General features: G+C 36.3%; 1 protein-coding gene across 1 annotated transcript in view; it reads left to right on the top strand.

The window, feature by feature from the left end:
* The window catches only part of MAP2 (microtubule associated protein 2), a 275,144-nt gene that overhangs the window by 17,641 nt on the left and 238,111 nt on the right, over positions 1-19,392 (top strand). The gene's annotated exons all lie outside the window — the stretch shown is intronic.

Below are 19,392 nucleotides of genomic sequence, written 5' to 3'. Positions count from 1 at the left end.
TTTAAGAAATAGTGGTCAATGATTGTCTTTTTTATGACCACAAAGTTTATTTAGGTTGGTGAACAATTTCTGTAGTGTCCAAACAGCTAAAAAACAGATCAAAGTTAATGTCTGAAATAATAAGGGGTTTGATTAGTATGTAAATAATTACCAGCTTCAATTTTGGTACCTTCCCTTACCGCCCTCTCCCCCAGTGTTTTGTTTAGATCTGTGACTCTTTTTCTATATGCACTCTTGCTGGTTAATTTGTTCCATTTTCAGAGCTTTAACAATCACCTGTATTCTCACAACTCTCTAATCTGTGTCTCTAGCTTGGGTTTCTTTTCTTGATAGTCAGATTCATATACTCCAGTGCCTACCAGGTAGCTCCACTTGGGTTCTATGGGCGTCTGAAAATCAACATGTTCATAATGAAACTGATTTCAACATCCATCCTACATTCCTCTTAGAGTCCCTGTTGTATGTAATGGAATTATTCCAAGTCAGAAACCAAAGGTCATCCTAGACTTCTAAAAATATTTCTTAATGTATTTTCCTTTCAGTTTTTTTTTTCTCCTTTTCATCCCCTACTCTCACTGATTTGGTTTTTCACCTTGTATCTTTAATATAGCAATTAATTTCCCTGCCTCCAATCTTTTCCTATTAAATTCAATCTTTATATGAACTGGAGTGATCTTTCTAAACTGTGTCTAACTAGATTTCTCTTTAAAATCCTGAATCTGTTATCTCTTTAACATAGCTTCTAAAGCCATACAAATCTCTAAATCTTCCTCAATCTTATTGTCAGCCAGCCACTCCCTACCTGTATTTTTGGTCACCCTGAGAACTACCAAACTACAATAGTTCTCTACACATTTCTTTCCATCTTCTTCCCATTATAGTTTTTTTCTTCCTCCTTTACTGTTTTTCATATTTCAAAATCAGATCAGCTTTTGTATTTCTCTCCCACTGGGGTATTTATGCTTCTTGAGGGAAGGAACCATCATATTTATCTTTGTAAATCCAGGTACTAGCAGAGTGCCCTGTCATATACTACACACTTAGTAATTATTTGTTGAAATAAACAATGCTGGTTTATGGTTGTATTTAGCTTTTTCTACTGATGACTTTGATTAAGTGGGTGCTTGCCTACTACGTTGCATTTCCATCCAGGGAGCTAACTTAAGTCAAATACTTTGGTGTACCAAGTGATTTTATCATGCTTCTTGATCTGTGCTCCACATCTCTTCACCATTCGCTCCCCAAGAGCACTCTGTTTCATTTTTCCACCCAACCCTGGATAAGCTAAAGGCTTGAACCTCAGTTTCTTCACCTTAGATAGTTCCTTTTTTAAAGGGTTCTTATGAGAACTAACTGTGAAAGAGAGCTTTTGTGAAAATGGTAGCACGGTGTTAAGCACAGCATTAGAGCTCAGTAAATATTTAGTGATTTTTCAGAAAACATAAAGACTCTTCATGCTTTCTAAAATGTTTCAGCGTTGCATGGGAAAATATGAATGTTCAACTGTTAATAGGAGAGAGGTGAGCTAAAAGTCCCAACTATCAAAGGACCATGCCATGGGTCTGACTTTACACATTTGACATGACGTTGAAGTCAGTTAACAGGCCTCCTAGCAAATTGAGTTTTAAGAGTAAACCACTGAGAAAGAATTATAGTAACAATATCCTTTGTATAATAATTAAATATTTTATTTAAATGACAATTATACTAGCATTTCATAAAGTCAACAAGGATCTAAGTATGCTTAAATCTCTATTATTTTGCTTAAATTAATTTAATGGCAATAAATGATTTACCAAATAGATTAATCATTAAAACCTGCAGAGTAATCAGAAGTTTAGCATACTTGTCTCAAGTCAGTGTAGGAAATTAGGACCTTAAACTTTAAGTCTTTCATGGAGACTAAAATACAAAATTTATATCTCTCTCATATTTAATATTTCTTACCTTTGCTCAAGGATTTATTGCTTAACCTCTGAATAAAAAAACAATAATTTTTGTCTAAACAATATATAGTAACATTTCTGCAATACTAATTAGTATCTTATAATTAAAAGTCTTGGATTGCATCTGTATAGAGCCATCAGGTCAAATGTTAATATACATTCCAATTAAATCCAGCTAGTCAGTATTATGTAAAGGGTGGCAAAGCTATTGGTCTAAAATTAGAACTGGGTTGATAGTTTGAACCAAGATCTTAAGTAAGGTTTTGGTTGCAGCTTAATAAAATTACTTTAAAATTGTTAGGGGAAAGGAAAAAATAAAGTATGATTCAAATCCTATTATAGTAACTTCTAGAAGGGTATGTGTGTTATTTATTTAACTTGGAATTTAATTATAACAACTATTTTTCAAATTGAGTCATCATTGAGACTTAGTTTGCTATTGAAATATCCTATGAAGAAATGTGGGGGAAAAAAAACCACTTTGTTTCTGTATTAATTTTATTTTAATTGAGAGCAACTTTAAAAGTGCTGTGTATTTAAATTTTAAAATGTTTTGTATTACACACTTTCAAAAACTTTGTGGTTGTTACATTTAAAAAGCATAAGTCAAGATTCTGGGATGATGGACAGGTTGCCAGCTTTACTCTGAAGACATGGATCATCATTTTGGTTTGAATGCAACATTGTTTTTGTCTGATTCTGTAGTCAGTAAACCTCCCAGGAATTATTTAGTTTCAAAGTCTTTGGATTTAGAAAATATGTCTAGATCATTCAGATTTTGCTTTATAATCTAAGAATATTTACATTATGATACCTAGTCACATAATGTTGTGTTAGCTTACTTAAACATGGCTTCCATAGTTAAGGAATTTTAGACATTACTAATAAAATATAATCCTATTTCAACACATCTAACGGGCGATAGGGGCACTAATATCGTTATTGTCTTTATGCTCTCAGGAGCCAGGTTTATGATCACATTTAAAGAATGTATCTTTCAAGTCTATACCATATACTGACTAGTTCAAAAGGTCGCATGAATCTCTGAGCTAATGTATTTGTGCAAATTCAAAAGGAAAACGATCACTTTTGCTTTGGTTTTCTCAAATGGATAACAAATGAACCAGAGGATATTTTTGGTTCAGTTCTATGTAAAATGTTAGTTAATGCTTCAGCCTTACATTATTGTGGCAATGTTATACTGTAGTGTTGCCATGACTGATGGGTGCTAGGAAAATGTTTTGAATTAAACCACATTTGTTTGAAAAAAAGAATGTATCTTTGAGATATACAACGTAAGCTTCTGCTTAGGCAATGATGAGAGTGAATATTACATGAAAATGAAAACTGTCGTAGTCACTGTTCAGAATAGATTGACAAACTGTGGTTTCGGTGTTTGGGTTTTCTTAAAACCCTAAAGCTATGTGGCACAGCAGAGAAGTTGTAACACATTTAAAACATGTAGCCACAAAACCATGAGAGACTCTTGAATGCTGACAAAAACTGAGGACTGATGGATGTGGGGGGGAGGGGGGATGGGCATGGAGGAGGGCACTTGTGGGGATGAGCACTGAGTGTTATGTGGAAACTAATTTGACAATAAACTATTTGTAAAAAAAAAAATAAATGTAAATGTTACATTTAAAATAAAAAACAACATGTAGCCACAAATGTGGGTAGAGCCAAGAGAAAAGCTGGTGCTCTTATTTCTTATGGAAAACCAAAAATCACTTAGAACATTTGCCCCTGCCGGGCACGTAGTCTGCATTCAAAAAGTAAGATGCCATTTTTATGTAACATCTTAACTGTGAGGCTTATTAAATATGATGGAGAAAATCATGTTCTACCAGTAGGACTAAGCTTGGGAATAATAATCAGAAGCATTGGCAAAGTATTCAACCACCTACATTTTCCAAGAATATTACTCATAATAGCAATTTTGCATTGAGGTATTATTAAGCAGCATGTTTTAATAATATGTGGGTTTAAATTCAACAAGGAAACATAGCAGTGCCTTTTTCTTTTGTCTACAGACCATAAAACATACCATAAACTAAATGAACTAAAAGCCACATGTTTTTGACAATCAAAACCTAAGTGATTGTGCTTCCTGCCCATTATATAGAATGATGTGCAACAAATCAATATTCCACAAGAAGATTAATCTGCAAGATGCCAAACAACCAAACATTGGAAAATATTTGGATTTGGGGAATAACTTTAAAATTGTTCAATTTTGGGGTGCCTGGGTGGCTCAGTCAGTTAAGTGTCCAACTTCAGCTCAGGTCATGATCTCACAGTTTGTGGGTTCGATCCCCGCTTCCAGCTTTGTGCTGACAGCTCAGAGCCTGGAGCCTGCTTCAAATTCTGTGTCTCCCTCTCTCTCTCTTTCTCTGTCCCTCTCCCGCTCACTCCTCTGTCTCTTTCTCTCAAAAATAAACATTAAAAAATTAAAAAAAAAAAAGGTCTCCTCCTGAGCATGGGATCAGGACTTCCCTTCTCTTTGAAAATAAAATAAAATAAAATAAAATTGTTTGATTTAATGTCATAACATGGTTATAAGCTTGATGTGTTTTTAGAAAGAGTAAAATTATTTAAGAAAAGTAAATTTTTGTATAGTTTTTCACTTCTTACTAACCACAGTTCTATTCATTGGCTAACAAATGTCAAACATAGAAGTAAGGAAATATTAGTAGACTGGTGGATATGGTCCTGGCATTCAATACCTGGGTTTCTTTAGATTTATGTAGGCTATAGTCAACAGTTTGACGTAAGTTATTCAAGGCCAGCACATTGCAGGAAAGTTCCAGTTTGCCACTGCCCATATCTGGCTTTCCCTTTGTGGAGCTAATGTTCAGACAAGTAGCCAGAGGAATGCAGTAGGGCACCAGAGTAATTGTGGCTTCTTTCAGACCTTGCTTCTACATGGACCTGAGTTTCTGACCTGTCTTAGTGCCTAGAGGAAGACACCCTTTGGATTCAGTTCTAAGTAATGTTAAAAACGTGGCTTTTGAGAGGTGCCTGGGTGGCTCAGTCAGTTAAGTGTCTAACTTTGGCTCAAGTCATGGTCTCATGGTTCAAGGGTTTGAGCCCTGCTCAAACGTCAGGCTCTGTGCTGACAGCTCAGAGCCTGGAACCTGCTTTGGATTCTGTGTCTGCCTCTCTCTCTAACCCTCCCCTGCTCATGCTGTTTCTCTCTTTCTCTCAAAAGTAAACATTGAAAGAATGTATTTTTAAATGTGGCTTTTTAGTAGCTCACAAGCCTTCAAGTTTGAGTAAAAGCAAGTGGCCACTTCTGTGGAGCTAGGAATTACTAGCCCACCAATACAGCTTGAACCACTGAAGTTTTGGTGCCATGTCTCCTTAAACTGCCTGTGTCGTGTAAGTCTCTTTGAACTCAGCATTCCAACTTTTAGCTTTACTAGAGTTAAAATATAACATGGTACATAACTTCACGCTCCTGAAATCTCCTTTGCTAGCATCTTATTTGTATGAAGAAATTCATGCCAAAAATACAAGTGGCTAGCGAAAGAAACAATACCATTTAGTCTAGAGAGTCTCAAGGGACACTCACACTTGCTGTTGGAGAGGACAGCCATGTAATACTATTCCTTAGTGATTTTGTTAACCCCCAAGGTCACTTAACAACCCTTAAGAGGGTTGTTCCTGATCCTCTTAAGTTTGAGAGACTTGTACTGTCAGTGGTTCCAAATAAGAAACAGAGGACCAGCCAAGTCTTGATCACTCAGAATATAGTGAATGATGTTCTATACCCTACCTCAGGGAGTGCAAACCATCTTCCTGCATGCCTTCCAAACAAGAATTCTCCCTAATGCCTATGTTTACTACTTCCCAAGAATTAATAGAACAATATCCCTGATTCACATACTGGGACTCTAGAATTATAACCGGTTGTATTAATTTATTGTGGCTGTTGAAACAAATTGGTGCCTTGAAACAATAGAAATTTATTTGCTAACCATTCTGGAGGCTAGAATTCTTAAATCAAAATGTACAAGCTCTAAGGGGGATTCTGTACCATGTTTCTTTCAGCTTCTTTTTTAACATTTGCTTATTTCTAAGAGAGAGAGGGAGTGTGAGTGGGGAAAGGGCAGAGAGAGAGGGAGGCACAGAATCTGAAGCAGGCTCCATCCAGGCTCTTAGCTGTCAGCAGAGTCCAATGCGGGGCTTGAACTCATAAGCTATGAGATCTTGACCTGAGCCTAGGTCCGATGCTTAACTGACTTAACCCAACTCCTTCAGCTTCTATTGGCTGTTGTTATACCTTGCCTTGTGGCTACATCACTCCAGTTCTCTGCCTCCATTTCACATGGTCTTCTTCTCCTAAAGGAAGAGTCCTTTGTCTTTCAAATCTCCTTGGTGTGTCTCTTGTAAAGATACTTGTAATTCAATGTGGGGTCCATCTGAATAATACATAATCATCTCTTTATCTCAATATCTCTAATTTACTTACATCTTCAAAAATCCTTTTTATAAAAAATATGTAACATTCACAGGTTCTAGAGATTAGGGAGTGGATTTATCTTTTGGGGGATCACCATTCAGTCCATTACACTAGTCTTTCTGAAAAATGTGGTAGCTACCACATACCATTGACACTGATGGCTGTGGATTTTGGACTAGGCTGTGGATTTTGGACTAGAGAGACACGGAGCACTAAAGCATACTTTCATACTGTCATTATCAGAGTCCCGCAATTAACTAGAATAGTCTTGAACCTACTTCCATGAGATATACTCTGATTTAATGCCTGATTTTGTTCTAGGGACTAGATATAGAGCTACCCACGTTCAGCATCTTGGCCTAAAGAGACAACTGGAGATCCAACCATTAGACTATAAGTTCCAGGTTATTTACCAGTATATCACCTAGTACATTGTCTGGATCAAAGTAGGTGCTTAGCATTATATGTATTTTTTTAATGAAAGAAGGAACAAACAATAAGATCATGAAATTATTTCAGGCCCAACAGGCACAAATATATAGGAAGGAACAAGTGGTCCTGCTCCTTATTCCAGAACTACAGAAATACTTTTGAGAAGGACGGATTAAGAAAATCAGATGTTCAGAGAATGTCCTTTCCTCTTCTCTCTGTATAACCAAGGCCCACCTCTTCTATCAAGCCTTCCCATCTTCAGAGTCTGTACCAATGATCTCAAAATCCAATGATAGAACACCCTAGTACTAAAACAGTATTTAACATACTGCCTAATATGTATTAATTTGTTTACTATATCTTAAAAAGTTCCATATGTTAGAACTATGTTCTATAATTATTAGTATAAAAATAGAAAATAAAAAGGGTGAGTGAAGTATGGAATAAAATATCATTTAATATATAATTTAAGTGAGTTTTATCATTAATCATATTGGATATAAACCTGTATTATGCATCATCTTCTTGATTTCCAATTCCTTTGGCTGACTTTTCTTCAGATGTGTGTAGACTTTTATTGTCTTTATCTAAAAAGACACATTGCTATACACTGTAATAAGCCAAGAACAATGAACAGGTGGAAACTTCTCTTATTCCCTTTATTAGTGACCATATAGTCATCTGCTGGATAGCTCATTTCATCATGGTAATGTGTCATTGGACATATAGACATAGTGAAAGCACCAGCATCAATTAACATATTAAACAGTAGCAACATGTAATTTCATTTTTCCCCCTTAAGAAAATAATTATAAATGGAATTTCTAATGTTTACTTCCTCTGCTACAAAAGAGACCACATATTTTCACTGTATCACAGTATTAGAATATCTGAAACTTCATTATTTGCCTTTACTCAACTATATTCCTATGTTCCTCAACATCTGTAATGAAGATGGCCATGTCTTACACTGCAGTATCCTATATATCATCCAAAAGCATCTAGTGAATAGTCATTAAGGGCTATAGCTAATTGGAAAGTTCTAGTGTTCTATGATATATCTGATTCGTTAAAATAATTTTAACAGGCAGGGAGTGCCTGGGTGGCTCAGTCTGCTGAATGTCTGACTTTGGCTCAGGACATGATCTCACAGTTTGTGGATTCAAACCCCACATCGGCTCACTGCTGTCAGTACAGAGTCTCCTTTGGATTCTCTTTCCCTCTCTCTCTCTCTGCCCCTCCTTTTCTCTCTCTCTTTCTCTCTCCCTCCCAAAATATAAATAAACATAAAAATTTTTAAACATAGAGTAAAATAATTTTAACAGTCATAATCTAATAGAAATCACCTCAATGTAGCTTATTAAAATGGACAGTATGCAGAGCATATAACATTTTTTTTGAATTGTATTGTAAACTATAGGCTACTATATGATAGCCGTAATTATTAGAATTTCAAAGTTCTTTTGTGAAAAAGTTTTCTGTTTTCAAAACTATTAGTGAGTTTGAGTTTTACCTTTTATTTCTTCTGTGGAGTATGCAATACAATGTCCATTGGACTGGTAGTCTGAAGGATATAATCCAAATCCACATGCTTTGACCCTGACTACTTAAGTTGCTCATTCACCATTTCCACCATAATATACCCCTTGATATGGAAGCTACTTTAAGATGAAGTTGGGCCATCTTTAGAGATTCTTCATTTACTCTTCATCCACACTGTCTCCCCACCTTTCTCAGCCCTGGTGAGGGGAGTGAGTGGGACTCTCAGGATCGACCCCATCCAGGCTCCTGTTATTTCTGGGATCCTGTCAGATTCAGCCAATGGGAAGCCAGATGGGCAATCAGCAGGTGGGAGAAGGATCTCTCCCACTTCCTTGTTGCTGCTGTAATTCCTGAGAGACTTGTATCTCTCTGGTAGAAAGGGCATCCCCTTTGATGGCTCCAGTTTTTGTGGAGTGTGGTTACACTGTTCCCTCCACTTGCTCACAGGTGCCAGGGTTGGTAACAGCTTCTTGCTTTTCTAGGCCCTGGTTGCTGCAACATCCCTGGTTGATTTCCATAATTTCATCCACGTCTCTGTAAAGGATCCCCTCATCAGAACCCCACTTTTCTAATCAGCCCATGACAGATACACTTGCTAAGCAGTGTTGGAGTGTTTAACATGGATCTTCAGCAAACTTGCTGCTGGGTATATGTAGACACAGCTGTAGGAGACTAAGAATAGCTCTGCCTGCAGCATCTTTTTTTTCTGAGAATCTTTTGCAATTCTAAGTCCAATTTTTGAGGGCTCAGTAGGAACTTTATCTTTTGGTACCAGCTTTTTACTTGCAATCGAATCCTCTCTCCACTCTCAAAAACAACCTGGTATTAGTCAGCAGTTACCCTTGTTACTTGACCACATACTATTTTAAAATAGAATTTTAGAGACGTGTTCCTCACTCAGCCTAGCATCTATCTTTTCAATCTTCCCTCTCTCATTTTATATAGAAAAACTATATTGATTGTGTGATGGAATTTTAGGCAGCTGTGAGTTCATGTGAAAGGACATGAGGACCCAAAAGAACATCTCTTAAAATCAAACTAGGTCTATTTGCAGGTCTAGCCTTGAGAGTAAACCTGATTTCTCTGAGGTTAGGAGCAGGAAAGAGTATGAAGTTGCAGTCTAAGTCTTTTTCTCCTCTAGGGGTGAACCTGTGATCTCTAGAAGCAGACAGAGTTGGGGGAGGGTTGACCTATATGCAAATACCAAAGACCTATTTCTAGGAGCTATTTGGTTTTCCAAGCTTCTTCAAGGAGATAAAGCCCACTTTCATCTAATCTCATGGCACACCCTTCCTTCAAGAAAGGTGTTCTATCAGGAACTCTCCTATCATTTTTTGAGAAAAGATCACTTTCTTTCCTTTAATCTGAGGACTTCCTTACACATTTTGAATTTTCTCACACACCTAGAAAAAAATCATAGTATTTTGGTAACCCTTTATGATATCCTGAGGCATACCCTTAGGCATCCATTTTCCTTCTGTCTCTGATAATGATGTTTCTGATAAAGTACATTTTTATAGTGAAACTTTGTCAGTTGGATTAGAATAAAGCCATATTAAAGGACTGTTCCAAATTTTAGTTTGCTTGCTAGCAATGTGTTTTGTGCCTGCAGTACACAGTCTCATCTGTCATGATGTTTCTTCCTCCCTTCAGTTAGCCTGCAGACATACTAGGTATGAGCCAACAATTTTGTATGTAAGTTGAAACATTGAGGGAGGCAGACGGGAATACTTTTAATGTCTTACCTAAACCCTTTGCTGCAGCCTGAAGCATATTTTTGTTTTGTTTTGTAATCAAAGGGGACACACTTGGTTGGTCACCACCCTCTTTACAAATACTATTGATCTTTTGTGTATACAAATAATAATTTATACCTGTCTAGTTTTTCTTCCCCACTATAAAAGATTTTGAAGATCTTGAGCCCTAACCTTTCATTTTTCCTCGTAATTCTTCTATTGTTCTCTTTGTTCCTCTCTCCGTTTTTTCCTGCTCATCTATGTTTTGAATGTAGAATAGCCAAAAAGTGAATTCTGTAGTTTATGTAAAAACATGTTTCACACAGAGCTGAAATGTGCCTTATGGTCTTTGTGTTTTATACTCTGTTATTACATCTAAGAATGGCAATATAATTATAGAGATATTGTTGTTTCTTTAGTGAATTATCTGAACCCCCGGATATTTCTCTCCTTTAATGATGCATAATCAGCCGTTATCTATCTTGAATTTATGCTTTTGTTTAAGAAATTAATGACAAGCTGGCCATGATAATAACAATTTCATACATTCCATTCTACATTGGTAAGATTTCATATATTAAAAAGCAAACTCTTTCCCTGCCCTAGGAAGTAAAATGTGAAACGATGATCACTTAATATAAAAATATTTTAAGATTGGGGGACCTGGGTGGCTCAGTCGGTTAAGCCTCTGACTTCAGCTCAGGTCATGATCTCACAGCTCGTGGGTTCGAGCCCCACGTCAGGATCTGTGCTGACAGCTCAGAGCCTGGAGCCTGCTTCAGATTCTGTGTCTCCCTCTCTCCCTCTTTCCTGCTCATGCTCTCTCTCTCTCTTAAAAATAAATAAACATTAAAAAAATATTTTAAGATTAACAGGTACAGTTTTAATAAACAACAATGCAAGATAACAATTTAAGATGGGCTAGAAGAGGGTTAGAATTACATATAAATACCTATGACTGATTACATTTGTTTTCCAAAAGAATAAAACCCAAATCATCCCAAACATTTGTGTCCATCTTATATTGAAAGTCTTTCTGATAAAGATTCCACACAATTTCTTAGTAACCAAATTTCTTATTTGGATTTCTTATTATGTCAATAAATTATTTTCCCAACTAAAGTTTCCCTTGTTCTCTGTTTACTCAGATGAAGTGTCATATCATGGAACGCAAAGTTGCTTACATGAATACTTATCTCGATGTGGGTATTAGTGCCAATACACACGTACCCTATATAAAATCACCCTTCTTCTGTAATCAAAAGAAAAAAAAAAAAACAAGGGTAAGTGTAATGCCATTAGTTCAGCCAGTAGTGAGTAATAGTCCTAACATCAGAAAAAAGGATTCTATAGTCATTCTTCTTCATGGTGGGAGTCAAGATTGTATTCTAAAGCTAATACATTAGAAAATCAATATATTCAGTGAGTGCTGAATATCTTAATAAATTTCATATGTTACAAGATAAAAGTCTGTTTTAAAATATGTAGGATGTAATATGTAGAAGCACATATTACATAATACTTATGTACTATACTGAAGGTTAAGCATGTGTCTTGTACTCTTCCCAATGTGTGTGTTTGTGTTTGTAAGAACCTCATTAATAGGTACTATTATTAACCTGATCTTATAAATGAAGAAGCTGAGGTGAAGGGAATGTTACATAATTTGTCATGGTCACATAGGTAATTAGTTTTGAAGTTACAATTTTATTTCATAATCTTAACCATTAGAGTCAACCTTTTCCTGTAAAATTGTGTCTGTTCTCTTTCATGTGGGTTTGATTTCAAGATATTTTTGTGGTCATCCTTGATTCCTTGATATAATTTTCTTAATAGATTTCTATATTTTTGTGATTCAAAGTAATGTCCAGATTAGGTTACTTAGATAATACTTTTACTTTTATGAAATTATTCTACACTATCTCTGGCATTTAGTCCTTAGCAGCTATCACGTTTTAAATGTACATTAAAATATAGTGGATTAACAAGCTGTCTTTGTAATTGCTCAAGCTCTCTGCTCAGTTATGTCAATGCAGGTCTATACTTAAAATAACCAAAGTGAAGGGCAAATTTGTTTACTGTTGTTTTATATTAAATATTCCTTATAATAATCCCCAAATGACTGAAATACAGATGCATCTTTAGGAAGATTTCCTGACATAGTGCAAAAGTTATTAATGCTAAATATTCCTATAAGATGTAGAGCAAAATAAAAATTGCCTCTTCATGAATATACGTAGGGCTCACTTATAAATGTAAAAAATGTTTTTAATGTTTATTTTTGAGAGAGCGAGAGAGACAGACTGTGAGCGGGGGAGGATCAGAGAGAGGGAGACACAGAATCCGAAGCAGGTTCCAAGCTCTGAGCTGTTACCACAGAGCCTGACACGGGGCTCAAACCCATGAACTGTGAGATAATGACCTGAGCCAAAGTTGGATGCTCAACTGACTGAGCCACCCAGGAGCCTCTAAATATTTTAAAGAAAACTAGTAATGTTTAGAAAATCCACTTAGAAATCCAGAGCTTGACTGTGGATCAGTTGTGGTGATTCAGAATAACTAGATTCTCATTCTTACTGGTTAATCATTCATCTGGCTCTAAACTTGACTGATCTACATCATCCTTGTGAGAACTACCACTCTAGTACTACTATTACTACTGCTGCTGCTACCACTACTATTACACCATTACTGTGAATAGTAACTTAGGTTTCCTAAGTGCCAGATATATTATTAAGCACTAAACCTTTACTATTTTGCTTAAATTCTCATAATGCTCTTATTAGGTTAATTTTCCCCAATATTGTCAGCCTCTTAGCATTAAGGTGAAAACCTGTGCATCTTTAATCTAAAGCAGCAGTAAGAGGCAGCTGTCACTTAGGTTCCCAGATATTAGGTCACTCTCATACCTCTGAGTACTCTTCAGATAGCCTCTTCCAAATGGTAGGGCTCATCTGAGATGCTCAATGATGAATTTCCCACTTTGACTGAGGGAATTGAAAAGATATGTAAGATCTTCCAATGCAGCCTAGGAATTATAATTTCAGGCTGAGGGGATTGGTTACCTGCTTAAAAAATCAAATAATGGTGGGATTGTGAGAGACTTTATTTTACTAAAGGAAATTAATGTTTGGAATAGAAAAAAATGGTCACAACGTAGGCATTTTAGAAGAATTTTCCTACCTAACACATTTACACACACACACACACACACACACACGCACACACGCACACACCAACTGGATCAAAGAAGAAAGCAGAGGAATCATTTTAATGAGAACCCTATTCACACCAATAAGTAACCATCTTAATAACAACATTTATTTAGTACTTTGTTGTATAAAAGTGTATTTCACATAGATTATTCCACTGAATCATTATGACCTTTTTTGAAGAGATAGTTATTACTTTCTTGGTTTTACAGATGAAGACACTGAGTCTCAAAGAGAATGAATCTTTTATTTAATAAAGTCTTTTGTTTTTTTTTAAAGAAATTTTTTTTGAGAAAGAGAGAGAGAGAGCACAAACAGTGTAGGGACAGAGAGAGAGACAGAGAGAGAGAGAGACAGAGAGAGAGAGAGAGAGAGAGAGAAGACCAAGCAGGCTTCATACTCCACATAGAACCCAATGTGGGGCTAGATCCCATGACAATGTGTTGAGCCCAAATCAAGAGTCAGACACTTAACCAACAGAGTCACCCAGGCGCCCCATCAAAGAGAATGCATCTTGAAGAGGATGAGTGGTTTATGGCAGCTGCCCATATTGGCTTTCACGTGGGTACTGCCGCATCTATTCTGAACTTCACTGGATCTTGTAAGATCTTCCAAAATTACCCAACAGCTAGTCTCCAGAGACACCTGTTAACCTGAGTATCTCAGCTAGGGAACAGAGAGCCAGCAGCTAGGAAATAACTGTGTACAGGCACAAGAGAGCCCTCTGTCATCGGCCAGTTTTGGAAATGAGAATGATGTAAAACAACAAACTAATGAAGCCTACAAAGATTCTTTCAGTTTAGACTTTTTGCACGAGTAGGCTACTATCGTATAGTGGAAAGAGTGATGGATTCTGGATCAAAATATGAATATTTCAACTCCAGCTTTCCTACTTATGAATTCTGTGATCTAAGCATTTAACTTATTCTCTCCAAGCATCAAACTTTCCATCCATTAAAGAGGACAAGAATATCCACTCTGTATATTTCATAGGATGTTAAGAATACTGAACTTAATGCAGCATGTGACAGTTCTTTGAAAACTACAAAATGACTGAAAAGTGTTCTGAGGGTGAAGAATGGAGGTAGGGGTAGAGGTTAGGTCGGAATGTGTCCTATAGATATAAAGACCTAAGTGTCATTGCCACTTTTTCCCTTCCTTCTTGAGTTAAAATGGTCCAAAGTAAGTTATGGACCATGTTCCACAATATGCCAATGTCCATGTCAACCATTCAGATGAACTGCAGCTACAAAACAAGTCATCTTTCCAACATGCTTTTTCCTGATTTTGTTGGGACAGGCAGATTTGTCTTGTTAAGTTTAAACAGGTCACACTGTGTAACCACTATTGGTTATACAGTGTGTCCTAAGCATTAGGATAATGATACAAATAAACAGATACAATTTTTCTCTGACAGAAGTCCCTGCTGTTAAAATGCCAGGAATCCCATTTAATAAAGTAGAATCATTATAAAGGGCTTGGCTTGACTCCCAGAACAGGAGGTTCCCCAGTGAGAAACCACCTGTTAACAAAGTCTTCATCTCTCTATTTGGAGTCATGGAAGAATATAAATTATCCAGAGAAAGTAACACAGAAGACCTGGAGGGAATTTACCTCCCTCAAGCAATTCAGAGACTGTATAGTTATACCTCTATTACATGAAAAGATGCATTCCAAATATACCCTCTGTTGATTGAAACTTTTTAAAAAGAGGTGGAAATAATATTGGAAGCAAAGTATATGAAGGAAACAGAAATATAGATTAATGCTAACCAAACTATAGTCCATGCAAAGTCATCCAGTAACTAGAACTCACTCACATAAAGGGGTCAGACTGCCCATTGAGAAATGGTTGGGATTGGCTAAAAGGATGGTTCACTGAATTTGAATAATGAAGCAAGTGGGAGTTTGGGAATGCTGATATTTTGAATCACACAATTCCCCCAAAGTATGTCTTGTTTATTTCTAATCAGAATAATAGTTCATATGGGTAGAGCTCTATATTTCCAAACCTGGGGCCATTAGGCCCCATTTTCACAGGCTATCCCTGCACATCAAAAGTTCCATAAAACTGTTTGACCCTTCGTGGCTCCCTCCCACTTCCTGAAAAGCTGTAGAGGATACTGTCTAAGAGTATAGGATCTGGGGTAGCTTTGGTTAAGTTGTTGAACCTCTCTGTATCTTAATCTCTTCACATGTCAAGCAGGGATAATACTTATACCTATTGTGGAGGGCCAATGGGAAGATTACATGATTTAATGTATGACAAATACTATTGATCAAAGTTGAATGACAAACATTTAAATCAAGCTGTTGCTATTTATGAAATTTATTTTACCTCTACAAGACATGTTTATTTTCTAGTATCCTATAAAGTGATTAAGGGAATGTGTTAGGAAGTCAAAATGCTTATGTTTAAATGATGGTTTCACTCATGATTAGCTGTAATTTTGGGTATATTCCTTACCACTTATGCCTCTGTTTCCTCATGTGTAAAGTGGGCATAATAACAATAATAGAGGTATTAGGAAGTAAGTAATGAGTAAATGAGGTAAGACATAGAAAGCCCTAGAACAGTGTCTGGCACATGCTTGGTGCTCATCTGATGCTAGCATTATTATCATTAATTTCCTTTACAATTCCTCCTCTCTGTAACTTTCTGGGACCATTAGATACTCCACTTATATCCATCCCTTCCCTAATGTTTAAGACCAAATCTGGCCTAACTGAAAGACACAGGAACATCTTTAAGTCATCACTCTATGTGTATCTCAATATTACATCAGTCTGTCCTCCAGGCAGAGCTTGATCTTGTTGTCCAGCTTACATATATGACTTTCTAATATGATTCTTGTGTTTTGGTTTGTACTCTAGATCTCTGATTACACTCCCTGGACTCTCTTGCCTCTTGGATCCTTTATTTCTGCCCTCTAGGACTGTCATACAACAGATTCATTGGCAAACTTCTTTGATATTCAATGCCTGGGGAATCTAGACCTTTACTCCATAGGATGTTTCATAGGATCATAACATTTGACTATTCAGTGGAACCTGTGTTTGGTACCTGAAACCCTCTCCTTTCTGTGAATAGTATGTCCAGGTTTTACCCCTCCTTATCTGCCTTGCCCAGTAACTGTAGCCTCAGTGAGTAAATAAGATCCATTTCTACATTGATATTCTATGATTTCTACTACTCTTCAGTTTATTTTTATTTTATGGAAAACAAATACTTGATATACAATTAAGTAGACCAGATTTTCTCAATTCAGCATCTAATTCTCCTTTCTTTGAAATTATATCTCCGTGTTGGTCAGTGACTTGTTTTTACTTTCTACTACAAGTGTGATATTTCTCTCTGTGTGTGTGTGTGTGTGTGTGTTTTCATAAATACATAGGAATACATAGTTTCCTCAATAAATTCTGGAATTATAACTTTAACCAGGTTAGAGATACATAAAATAGATGAAAGAAGTTGCCCATCATAATGTATGGAAATTATTAATATCTGACTAATGTTGTTCTCAATGATAGTCTTTGTCAGGCTATACCTATCCAAAGGAAAACAATATGGGTGGTTTGAAAAAGAACAAACTGGTTCTTTTGGGTGTGGATACTGGTTTCATAATGGAAATATGAGTTTGCCTTAGAAAACTACTGCAGTGCAATAAATTGAGTGACTCAGGTGTCTTAAGTTGCAGGGAAAAAGTTCTCTTAGTAGCTGATATCTGAGTGGACTGTGAAGGAATAATTTCTTTTCTCCCTTTCTCTTTACTGTTTTACATTTTATTTTTAAACCAATTACTAACAAATTTCTTTTTACCTGTTTGTGATAAGTAGAATTGCTCAAATGGATGATTACAAAATGGAAACTTTAAAGATACAAACTAGTTCTATTACAAAGTAAAAGCATAAAAAAGTTCACTGTAATACTCCAGAAAACATGTTCATTAAATTAATTTATTATTACTAGAAAACCATTCATAGTCATTCAAAGTAAAAATAAGGCATTTTTTCAAAAATCTGTGCTGTCCAAAATTAACTTCAAGTGGCTATTAAATTTGAATTTAAATCAGGGGCGCCTGGGTGGCTTAGTCGGTTAAGCGTCCGACTTTCGCTTAGGTCATGATCTCGCGGTTCGTGGGTTCGGGCCCCGCCTCGGGCTCTGTGCTGACTGCCAGCTCAGAGCCTGGAGCCTGTTTCAGTCTGTGACTCCCTCTCTGTCTGACCCTCCCCTGCTCACGCAGTCTCTCTCTCTCTCTCCTAGAAATAAATAAAACATTTAAAAAAAAATTTGAATTTAAATCCATGAGTTAAAATTAAATAAAATTTAAAATTTAACTTCTCAAGTGCATTATTTCAAGGCTCCATGGCCACATATGGCCAGTGGCTACCATGTTAGACAGTTCAGAAAGCTCTCTTGGATTGCACCAATTCACGTAATCTCAATACTGGGTCACTTCAGAAAGTTCAGTTGTACATGATTGCTTTAAGTAATTTCTCTGCATATGATTTTTAGCTTAATAGACTTTTAGTTTAATGCTTTAATTGTTTTATTCTTTGGTTCCTGATCCTCTGGTCTTTCAGCCTCTTCTTTTGCCACCTTGCAGCTGTATTGAAACTCCTTCTGCAATCACTGATCTTTTCTATTCTTATACAGTCTGAGTCCCCTTACATGTTATTCGCCAAGATTGCCCCTTTTCCTCTGGTTGCTTTCCATCTTAGAATTGGTCCAGATACCACCTGACAGAAAATGTTACCCATTTTTCTCCCTCTAGAATAGTTGCCTTTAAAGCTTCATAGTCTCAATAGCATCTTCAGTTTATTTTTATTTTATGAATTATCACACTTGTCAAAACTCTTCTGTAATTCCTCTCCTATCTTGAGTTGTCTTATAGAAAATCCTGGAAACATGAGTTTTACTTGTGTTTAATTTTGGACAACCATTAAATATTTGATTTTAATTTTCTTTTTGAGAATAAATGAGAAAAAGAGGAAACTGGTATTTGGATATAGAAATGAGAATTAAAGTGAATGGCAGATGATTAGAGTTTTCAAGAGACTGTATCGGGCAAAATGAAGACAGATACAGGAAGAAAAACGGGCTTCAGAACTGCACTCTACCACTAGAAGAGAATGTCATGTGTAGAAAGGGCAGGGGCTTTATAGCGAACTTAGCACAGGAAGAAATAATGCCTTGGAATCCAAATACTGGGCCAGGGGTTTGATTAAAAAAAAAAAAAAACTTAGTTATTCCAATTTGGTTATATACAGGTAACCACAAACTTTTGCAACCACACACTCTATTTTGTATCTCTGAGAATTCAATAGACACTAGGATCTAGGATCCAACAAACTGAAGAAGTTAATTCCTAGTCATGAAGCCAGAGAAACATTAACAGATTGGAAGGCCACACCATGCCTCTCACTTTGGATGTTCTCTTCCACAAATATTTTGCTAATTATTGCTAATTACAAATTATTACTCTTATGAGAGATGTCACTGATTTAGTATTTTGCTAGTGTTATGTCCTTAGTTGCTTGGTTTAATAAACATAAATATATTTTAAAGAGATTACTTAAATTTTTTCTGATGCTATTTCTCTCAACTTAGTTTTAAGATCTTTAGCTGTAAATCAGCGTAGTGGCTTTTGGAAATGCAGTCTCTTTCAGTGAGGAGGAACTTGTGTGTAATTATCTATTTACTTTTCTGTTCTTCTATTAGCACCCAGTACTCTCACGTGTGTGTGCACACACCACACCCAGCCACATACCAACCCGGACAAACACACACTCATAAACAACTTGAAAGCAACAATGTGTCTTTTTATCTCTATATTCTCAGCATCTGTCTCATCATGCTTATTTAATAAATGATAGAAGGAGGAAAGACATGGAGAGATGGGTGAAAGGTTGGAGAAATTTTTTTTAAAGTTTATTTATTTTGAGAGAGGTGGAGCATGAGCAGGAGAGGGATAAAGAGAGAGGGAGAGAGAGAATCACAAGCAAGGTCCACACTGTCAGTGCAGAGCCTGATGCAGAACTCAATCTCATGAACCCCG

The sequence above is a fragment of the Hyaena hyaena genome, unplaced genomic scaffold (genome assembly GCF_003009895.1).
Source record: "Hyaena hyaena isolate Hyena2069 unplaced genomic scaffold, ASM300989v1 scaffold_353, whole genome shotgun sequence".
In the NCBI taxonomy this organism is placed as follows: Eukaryota; Metazoa; Chordata; class Mammalia; order Carnivora; family Hyaenidae; genus Hyaena; species Hyaena hyaena.
The sequence above is the reverse complement of the archived record's forward strand: the minus strand, read 5'-3'. Positions and strand labels throughout refer to the sequence as shown.